The sequence below is a fragment of the Mastigoproctus giganteus genome, chromosome 7, assembly GCF_048544385.1.
Source record: "Mastigoproctus giganteus isolate SK-2022 chromosome 7, ASM4854438v1, whole genome shotgun sequence".
NCBI lineage: Eukaryota > Metazoa > Arthropoda > Arachnida > Uropygi > Thelyphonidae > Mastigoproctus > Mastigoproctus giganteus.
Genome location: NC_143581.1, coordinates 12,596,371 through 12,606,766, shown reverse-complemented (window position 1 = coordinate 12,606,766; position 10,396 = coordinate 12,596,371). Strand labels below are relative to the sequence as shown.

The 10,396-nt window shown below is 36.2% G+C and overlaps 1 protein-coding gene across 2 annotated transcripts in view; it reads left to right on the top strand.

Moving 5' to 3' along the window:
* Positions 1–2,406: 2,406 nt before the first annotated feature.
* LOC150082526 (uncharacterized) overlaps positions 2,407–10,396 on the top strand; it is an 88,522-nt gene continuing 80,532 nt past the window's right edge. For both annotated transcript variants that reach the window (XM_090378665.1, XM_090378664.1), the window contains exon 1: positions 2,407–2,505. The gene's annotated coding sequence lies outside the window, so the exon portion shown is untranslated. The remainder of the gene's footprint in view (positions 2,506–10,396) is intronic.

Here is a 10,396-nt window from a genome sequence, read left to right as displayed (position 1 = left end):
GAACGAGGTGGTGTCTCCCTCATTAAAGAGGCCAGCCAGAACAGGTGGTGCAGGAATGGTAAACATACTGGATGGTGGGATCCCAGATGAGACCACTTGGTCCAGAGCAGACGGTAGTTGTGTAGCCAAGAAATCTGCAGGGGCAGTTTGAAGTGGCAGAGCTGATGGAGTTTTTTGAGCACCTGAGGAGTTTCGCGTCTCAGAAGCAGCAGCTACAGGAGTGTTTGGAGCTGCAGTTGAGGTGGAGTTTGCCATCGATTCGAGGATGGAGGCAGCTATTGGTGTAGAGATTCTTTGGTCCAAGGTGGAAGCTGAGTAATTATGGTCTATGAATGGTGATATACAAATATTATTCATCTGTGCAGGAAGAGGAGAGCAAGAGGAGCGCAGAGGACAAGCTCTGGACCTTCTCTTGGACTTCTTTCTCTTGGAAGAGGATTTGCCAGATACTCTAAGAAGCAGTGAATTAGAAGTCTCCGATTCGTCTCTCTCAGACGTGCTAACCTCATCCTGTGAACTTTCAGCATTTTCAACCATCTTACTCTGCTGGGATGAAATATTTAAGTTCAGGGGGTAAATGGTTCTACTGAATTTTAGTCGAAAATCCAGAAATGGCTAGTGAAGAATTTAAATAATTAACTGAAAAGAAGAGTTTCCACCTGTTGTTGGTAGGGGGCGCTGAAAGAGATGGGGAAAAATTTGCATATTGTATTCTTGGGCGACAGAGGATTGCTGACGTCACCCGAGGATCAGTAGTCAGATGTATCAATGCACAATAAAAGAGAGTCCCCTTCAAAAGCTATGTAAATAATATGTTCCAAAATGAATAACCACATATTAATTAACTAAACAGACAATCAGTATTAATTACTACTGACATCATAATTAATAAATAAATGTTCCTAATTAAAAGTTCTAACTTGAGTTCCTGGCTTCAGGAGAACCAATAGCCGATCGCCCTGGGGGTCTCGTGATTTGTTATTTCAAACAAAGTGGCCAAAGAAGAAAGGACGAAATTATTCGCGCCAAAACAATATGTTCCTCAAATCACAGCAATCAACACAATTTCACTAAAATCAGTGTCAGCTGATATAAACTTAATTAGGGTATCCATAACTCTCTAAAAGATAAGTGGTCTAAAACTATGGCAAAGAATGATAGTTAAAAACAACGGCCGGACTTATAGGGCGTAGCCATTATGAACGAGCCGTGAATGAACGATAAGGGTGAAGATTTAAAGTCGTTCATAACTGGAGAACGCCTTACAAGTTAGGCATAAAATAAACATCAGTCGACTCACCGAACCGAAGGCGTCGGTAAGTGTGTTGTACCAGGGATTTGTCCTCATCCGACCAGTACACTCATTTCCAGTTCTCCAGTAGTCAGCGAGTTTTAACACTATTCGCCTTTGACAGTGATCAACGAGAGGGACCGTGCCTCTTAGGTCATTTGCTGTGGAACCTCATGAATCTGATTGTTCGGCTCATCGTCATGTGGGACATTGTTTTTACATTTCCCATATTGTATTGCGATGTCAACTGCTGCAGACTGACCTGCCGTTGAGCCCTTACAAGGAAATGCATCCTTCGCTTACCACGAACACCCACCTTGTGTAATCCTTTACAGTCCTTTCGGCAGGAGGTGGTTTGAGCCGTTCGGCGCATTGTTTTTGCACCTTTATTAGAGTGAGCAGCGATCAACCAGAAAGACGTGCCGTTTCCAGTTGGACGCACTCAATGCACGAACTCCCACAATCATATTCTTTTGAAAGTACGTGATATCTTTACAACGTCCCGTAACTGACACTTTATCACTTTGACTTGCCCGACCAGATGCAAAATTAGCACTGCCATAGTGTACGAAGCTGTTCGGGCTGTTATACTGCAATCTGAGGCATAGTCCCTTACGAATGGGGTTGTCATTCAGTGATCATCAAGTGTAAATGCCTTAGGATAATGTCATTACGTAATATATATTATTAATATTTCTTGTTTATGATTTTTTATTACGTTGATTTAAAAATTAATTTTACTCCTTCCTTATTTCTTATGCTCCTGTTTTTATTTTTCTATTATATTTCTGTTCTATTTTTTCTCTGTATCTGTTTTACTCTCACTCCATTACTTTTATTTATTTCATTTGCTTATCCCTTCTTTATCCTTTTCCTATTTCTATTCACAGTTATATTACATCTGTTTCTTTATTTTTTATAATATATTTACTGTATTGTAAAATATAATTACATGAAAAATGGGGAATGTATCAAAACTATTTCGTTAAACAAGGGAATTTCTTTAAACAATTTCGTTAAACATGAGAATTTCAAGGGATTATTTTCAGTTTTAGGGATAGTATTTGAAATGAAGAAAGAATTTTATTTTCCCGTCGTGTGGTTTAAATGGAATTCGTTGAAGTAAATTGGAACTTAGAAATTTTGATTCCGAGTTGATGGTGTTAATTCCATGCAGTAATGCGAATTTTTTTATTTTGTTTGAACTATTTATGGTGAATATTAGATTTTTTTAACTTGGTTTCAACAACTACTGTTTTAAATTTATCTGCCTTGTGTTGAATGTATGCTAAAACTCTACATGTGGAGGCTAATTGTATTTTTTTCTTGTTATCCATCATTAACGAATGACATTATCATAAAGGTATTTTTTCAGTTGTGAACTAAGAATTTTGGTTATTATTTTTATTTTATTTTATTATATTGAACCAAATAAAAATTTTGGCGTTCCATATCTTGTGCATAATTGAAAATGTATCCAAATTTGAGTACAGTACAGTGAATTCAGGGTACAGGTCATTCGTGAAATACCTGTACTGTACAGTGAATTTCGAGTTCAGGCTATTCGCGACATTGCATAAGTACACGTGCTTTGAGTCACTGTGTGTTCTAAATACGGTGGTTTCTCAAACTTCTCTGACCGCGTGGTCGTCCCTTAGTATAAACAAAAATTTATTTGAAGTGGATACCACTGGGTCAGAATAATGCGACCACTACATTGAAGATACCCCTTTGAAGAGGTCAGCGCAGCCAAACAACTCTGAAAAAATAAAATTCGTTGTAACTGGTTCCTTACGGAGTTTTTTTTTTAATTATTATAATTATACATATGTTTCAATAAATTAACTTTTAGTAAATAATTAATTTTTTATAAATTACACATGGTTAGACTTCGCCTAAGAAATAGACACCATCATTGTTGTGCATATGAAAATTTTGACCAGTATTCCAAGAGAAAATATGCATTTCATTAACGAAGTTCAGAAAATACAGTTACTGGGGCATTCAGATGACTTCAGTGTGAAAATATGTGACTTACCTTTTTATTATTATTATTATTATTATTATTAGCCATATGGTGCAAGGAAGCTTGAGGCTTTTGCTGCACCAGCAAAAAAAAAAAAAAAAAATACCCTGAGGCCTTTGGCGAAGGCAAGGAGGAGTGGCACCAACATTGATTGGCAGAAACAAGCCACATGCTCTTTTCTCTTCTCCAAGCTGAAGTTGATTCTTTCTAGACGATGTCATGTGACATCACAATATGTTGCAGCTGAAATGAAGAAAAAGAAAGAGCAAAACTGCAATTTTTTTTAAACAACTAACAAAAATTGACACCACATAATCGCTGATTCTTCTTGCCGATACATTACTAGATGATTTCGTGTGCATTAACAATTTGCATATACATGTCAACATAAATGACTTTGGGGGGTGCATCCCCAAGACCCCCTCCCCTCTACTAAAAAAATAAAAAACAATAAAAATCAAATTATCAAGAAACAACAAAATTCTTGTTCTGGAGATCAGCCTTACCTTTTTATTCATTTGATGACCTTTTTCTTGTACAGTGAGTAGAATAGGGAAAGCAGTGAATGGGGGGAGTCTCCAATGGTCAATTACTGCTTCCTTTTCTTCTCTCCGATAGTTTGGAGTGCACAAACAGCAAGTCGCATAGTTTCATGTTTAGTCGCCTGAATACCCCAGTAACTACTTTTTAGCCGAAAGTTCAATGAACCATTTGTATGTTGCCACTTAAATAACCATCCTTTCTACTTCTGAGTGCCTATGGCCACAGGTCAAAATTAGTTTTGCAATCTGTTGGCATTTTTTTTTTTTCCCTTTTGAATATAATAAAATGAATCCTGTATTTGCTATCATACTTTTCTTCTTCCCCTCAATTCTGGCAACAGTGTACCTCAGTTTAACAATTTTATTGCATTGATGTATGCCATTGGAACTGCATTGGACAATCCAAATGAAGTTTGTAATCATTCTGTACCATCAGTAGTGGGCATATTTACAAAATTATGCAAATGTGGTCTGTGAGTAATTCATTGCCATCACAAATCTAATTAGTGCCACCCATAAACTCTTCACTTGGCTTCATAACAAATACCAATTAGTGCATGAAGATGCATGTGTATGTGTGTGTCACCAGCAGTGAGTGTATTAATCCCAAATTTTACCCTTGGAAGTTGAAGAGGTTGTTTGAGATATGATTTCTAATAATTCTGGCCAGGACCTAAACCCGAGTGTCAACAAGAGGTAGCCCTTTTAAAGAGGTGTCTGTTAAGACTTTCGCTGTCAGCTTTTCCAACTACAGCTTTGACCTGTGATTGAAAACCACGGGATTAAGTCATTCTGGATTGGAAAGGGCAGAAACATTTTTGAGCTTTCTTCTATGATTGAATTAATCAGTCCCCTGGTGGTGAACATTGCTTGACTAAATTATCTGGACCTTTTGCTGTATTGAATTGTTAAAATAAATCAACTATTATTAAAAGTTTTTCTGCCATGCTTATTGCTGTTCTTTATAGTTAGCTTTTCACTTCTTTAAAATGTCAGTTAGGGTGAAATTCTGGATATACACAGGGTCTTCAAGATCCTGTGTACCCAGGTGGTGGGGAATCACAACTTTAGCAGTTTTGTGCTCTTCTCCTACTCAGTAAACACAGTAGGAACTCCTGATGCCTTTAAAGAAGCATTTTCTTTGATCCTTCATTGAAATTTCAGATATCAGGATATCCACTAGGAGGCATGCTGTCCAGAATTCTTTTCACAGCTATCATCTACCCACTAATACACAATAGAACAGATATGATATCATATGCAGATGATTTAAAGATCTTCACAAAAATAAATTCGACCGATGAAGCAAAAAACGCCACAGTAACCATCAACAAGACCTTATCAGAAGTACAGCAGTACCTCACGAATTTTGACCTGCAAGTGAACCCTGAGAAATCTGCCATCATGATATTCTCTCTTAAACCGATACCAACCATAATTCAGCCTGCGATTGACGGAGTCCCGATCCCCTGCATTGAAAAGCAAAGAGATCTGGGTGTAATCTTCGATAGAAAATTACGATTCCATCATCATATAGAAGAACTCTGTGCTAAATTCAACAAGAAACGGTGGGTTGCCAAGCAGCACTTGCTACACATTCATAACATAAACCTGATAAAAATGTATATCAGGATGCTGATTTTCGGAGGTGTACTGTATGGAGCAGAGTTGTGGGGCTCAGCTGCAGACACTACAATTAAACCATTAAAAGCCGCTGAATACTGGCTCCTGAAGCGGACAACCTGGAAGTGTCATCTCCCGCCACAGCAGCGCACAACACCGATGGCCAAATCGCTGAATTTAACCAGGTTTTCAGCATTAATGCACGAGAGAAGAGTCATCTTCACCGTAAAAATGATTTCCGGGAGAGTCTAAGCACCCAACGTTTGGGACACCGTGTGCTGGCGGATTCCCCAACCAGCTCTCCGCTCCACTCCCAAGCTTCTTGCTCTTCCTTCGAGGCTACATTTGAAAGATCGGTTCCTCCCTTATCAGAAGCTCCATCTGGTTCAATCCCTGGATGCTGACTTATTTAAAATCATAGATGATAAAAAGTATAGACGGCTCATCCTAGATATGCACATGGTCTCCAGAACTACCAACTGATCTCAGATCGTTATGGCGGGGCAAGTAACTCTCAGAAAACTGGACTCGAGGAAAATCTTTTGTTATCACAATTTGTATTATTTTTGTTATTTTGTATTAGTTTTCCTTCCAAGTCAATGTTATCTGCTATGAGTACTTTTTTTTTTTTTTTTTTTTAAATATAATCTGCCTATAATTAATCTTTATAATCCTGGCGAGGTTATCTCTGCCGCTTGTTAACCCCTGGCCTGGTGCCGTGAAGGGTATTGTATGGTCGTGGTACCTGTGTGTACCGGTGAACTGTACAATAATTTTTTTATTTTATTTTTTATTTTTTTATTTATTTATTTTTTTTATTATTATTATTATTATTTTTTTTTTAACTTGGTCTCCGCTCAGGAAGCTGAGGCGACCCTGACAGAGACTAGCCAGAGAACTATGGGCAGCCTGGCTACCTCCTAGTGGTGTGTGCGGGCAACGTGGGGTTCCACCAGGGGCCCTGCGGCCAAATGCCAGGACACACAACAGAACCCAACACAAAACTACACATTCAACACACAACACTTTTTCTGGCATTTACAGTGTTCTGTATTTCTTCACAGTGTACATATGGCCCAGATGTGGGAAACCACAGGTGGCGCCCGACCCTAACACTATGCACACTATGTACAATAAAGATCTTATTATTATTATTATATCTCTCATTTTTTAACTAACAGGAAAAATGCAGGATCAAGTTAAGCCTATTGTCGAAAATTGTGTGCATGTCAAAAAACAGTTTAGAATTAGCGATACACCTCTACAATTATTAAAGCATACAATCTTTACATTTTACAGCGGCATTTCCAATTTTACTCTCTCAGGCTTTACATAATGGAAGATTCTTGCTGGTGTAAAACTGTTGAAGTACATGGGTTTTTTAATTGCCAGTTTGTTTGCTGTCAATTAAAAATAATAAGGAAGATATTCATAAATATTCATAATTATTTGGATAAAGGTGATAAAAATGTAATAAAAGTTCTTCAGAAGTTTTTTTATTTTCAAAAAATTTGGTTTGGCTGTAAAAGGATGTTAACTGGTTCTGGTATGTATTTGAACTGTTTTTAAGAAAGAGAGAAGGAATAATAGACAATTCAGAAGAACAGTGTCCATGGAAGTATCAATAGAAAAGGCATGCAGCAGAAACAGACTTATGTGAGAGAGAAAGTGGAGAGACTCTGTTCGAGATGAGTCATTAATTAGCATAACTGCTTTGTTTTGAATGGAATCTAGAAACCTGAGAGAGGTTTTGGGGTATCGCCACAGATGTGGGAACAATATTCCATGATAGGGCAGATCTGTGATTTGTACAGTGTACATCTGTTTAGAAGAAAAGTAATGCTGAGAGTGAAAGAAAAAATTCAGTATTTTAGATGTAGAGGAAACAGTATTTGTAATGTGTTTATGCCAAGAGAGAATAGAAGTCAGGATAATCCCCAACAGAGTTATATGATCTTGCCTAGAAATAAAAATGTTATTGAAGATGAGCAAAGGAGTCCTTTTTGCAAGATATAAGATAGAGCTTAGTTTTAGAACAATTGAAATCAACTAAGTTATGTTTGCCCCTCTAGAGAATTACCTGGAGATCGGCATTTAAGGAATTGGTAATGGATATTCAAGAAGTTGAAGCTGTTTATGAAGGGCAAGGTTTTTCACACTGGAAGGGGAATGCAATGTGCTATCATCAGCAAAACTATGGATATAATTTCCAGCCAATGGAAGAAGGGCATTGATATACATGAGGATAACAGTGGGAGAAAAAACTGAACCTTCGGGAACACCAGCATTAGTGCATAAGTTAGAAGACAGAGTCATCTACCATCACTCAAAGTGAGTGGTCAGAGATGAAACTGGACACCCAATACAAAAAACCATCAGTTGGCAAACCATAAGTTGTAACTTTATTTAGAAAACCTTAATGCCAAACATTATCAAAAGTCTTTGAAATGTCAAGAGCAACTGCTTGAAGTACACCAAATTTTTTGATTGAATTTGTCCATATAAGGGTAATATAAGCTGATATATCACCAGTAGATCGACACTGAAGGAATCCATATTGATGATCATTGGTCAGATGGAAAGTTTCTAGATCATTTAGGGGTTGGAGGTTAATGCATTTCTCCATTACTTTAGAAATTGTAGACGTATCAAGTGATTTGTGGAGTTGGGAGAATTATAGAGGCAAGAGATGAATTTGACAGAACGGAGTAGAAAGAATATTACAAATTACTAAGTCTCTGACAAGGAATATCAGAGCGGACATATGCACAAGTACCACCTTTTAAGTGAAAAGAATCGTACGGCGAATAATTAGGAAAACCGAGATGAGCAATGGTTGAATCAACTGATAATTGGAATTCTGTCTTAAAAAAGTAAGTGGGGCTTGGCAGACTAAGTGTGAAATGGACATCATTGAGATTAGAACTGAAACCACATATTTGTGAAATGAACAAGGAAATGTTTGCAGTGTTCTCCCTAGAAAATTTTGCCAGTGGTGTGGGGAAGTGTAATACTTCGCAACATTATAAAATTTTCTGTTATTTATAAATGTGGCTTAAGTGATCCAGAGCAAAATTAATATTATATACTCCTGTCACATTGACCTCGATCCCATAGTATATTCCAATTAATATTGATCGAGATCAGTGAGCAGTACCATATGGTAGTGTGAGAATTGCTTAAATTTAAGCCGGGCGATTAGTTAAATCCACTGGGCGGTGTGACCATTTGATAGGTCCTGGGGAGAACACTGGTTTCAGAATTTTAGATATTTTTGCAGATAAGTTTGTTCTCTTAGTTTTGCTATGTGTGATGCATTCAGTAGTAAGAAAAGGTCTCTTGTGTGAAGTAATAAAATTTTTAGATGTGGTATAGAGCAGTGGCACAACCCCCTTTGTTAAATATAAAATTGATGTGACCCCGAGGTAAGATGACGAGATTTTTAGAGAAAAAAACCATCTTATAAATTATGTAGTAGAAAATTTTATTTGAGTACTGAAAGGAATAAAAAAATAATTTCCTTTTTAATTTACACATTAAAATATTAAACAATTTTCTTCATGTTAAACATTTTTTTCTTATTTGTTAATTAAGATTAGAAAACAAAAAAATTAATAATTACAAAACAACAATTAATGAGAAGGATAAACCTGGATAACTGATAATATTTGGTCCATATTTGGCACAATATTTGAAATTGCTAATCTCATGTTATTTTCTGGATCAAGTCTGGAATGCTGTTTTGTTTTAATAGCTGTTGATTTTGAGAAGTCAACCTCACATAAAGACCCGAAAGGTAGCAATGCTTGCATCGCCATTTTTGATAATTCTGGATACTCGTCTCGAAGAGAAAGCCAAACTTTTTCACAAGTTGTAGTCTGGAAATGAGCATGTAATGCTTCATCAGATGACAGGTCAACAAGATCTTCCTTTTGCTGAATGGTAATTTCTGGGCATAAAGAAATTTCAAAAGCAATGGATCACGACTCTAATTCAACTTTTTTCTGGAGATACATTAAATTGTTTAGAAAAATTCTTAATTAGCATTGTTAAGTTGAGTGGCAGTGATATCTAAATTTTAAAATTTAGATATCATTAAAATTTAAAATTTCAATGTTATTGATATTAACAAAATCAGAAAAACATGGGAACATTTCAATATTATTATGCTCAAATTCAGTTTTCATAAGATTCAGCTTCTGTTTTATCACTGAGTATTAGTATATTTTCCCTATCCTTGAAGGCTTAAATTTATTATTTGAAAACTAAGTTCAAGTATATCAAGATATTAAATTTGAAGAACTACTTTAATTAAGTTCTTCAAGTATTTAATTAAGTTCTTCAACTAATTTTCCAAGCCATTTTTTATTTTTAAACAATTGAGCAAGGTTCTGATTTTTATCTGATAAAAACAATAAAACTTCATGTTTGAGGTCAAAAAGACGTTGCAAGATACTGGACAACCACCTCAATTTTGTATATAAAAGAAGCGTTTCATAAGCGAATCCCATTTCATTACAAAGTGTAGTGAAAAGTCTGAAATTTAAGCTTCTACTTTTAATAAAGTTGATCACACTTACTGCATCTTTCAAACCTTGTGCAAATTAGTTTGCATTTCCTTTGATTCTAATGCTTCCCTATGTATAATGCAGTGATTAAAACTGTATTTGGACCAATTTCCTTTCCTTTGTCTTTTAAACCATTATTTTCTCCTGTTAGTGCAGTACAAATCGCAATACAGTTGTTCCACATTAGATTATTTGCTTGAAAGAAAATATGTCAAAAATCTTCTCGCCTGCCGTTCTTCCTTCCAAACTTTGCAAAATAGAAAATCTTCCAAAATATCTCCCTCGTAGCATTATCTGACATATACAATAAGTTGAGCAAGGTTTGAAATATCTGTGGATTCATCTA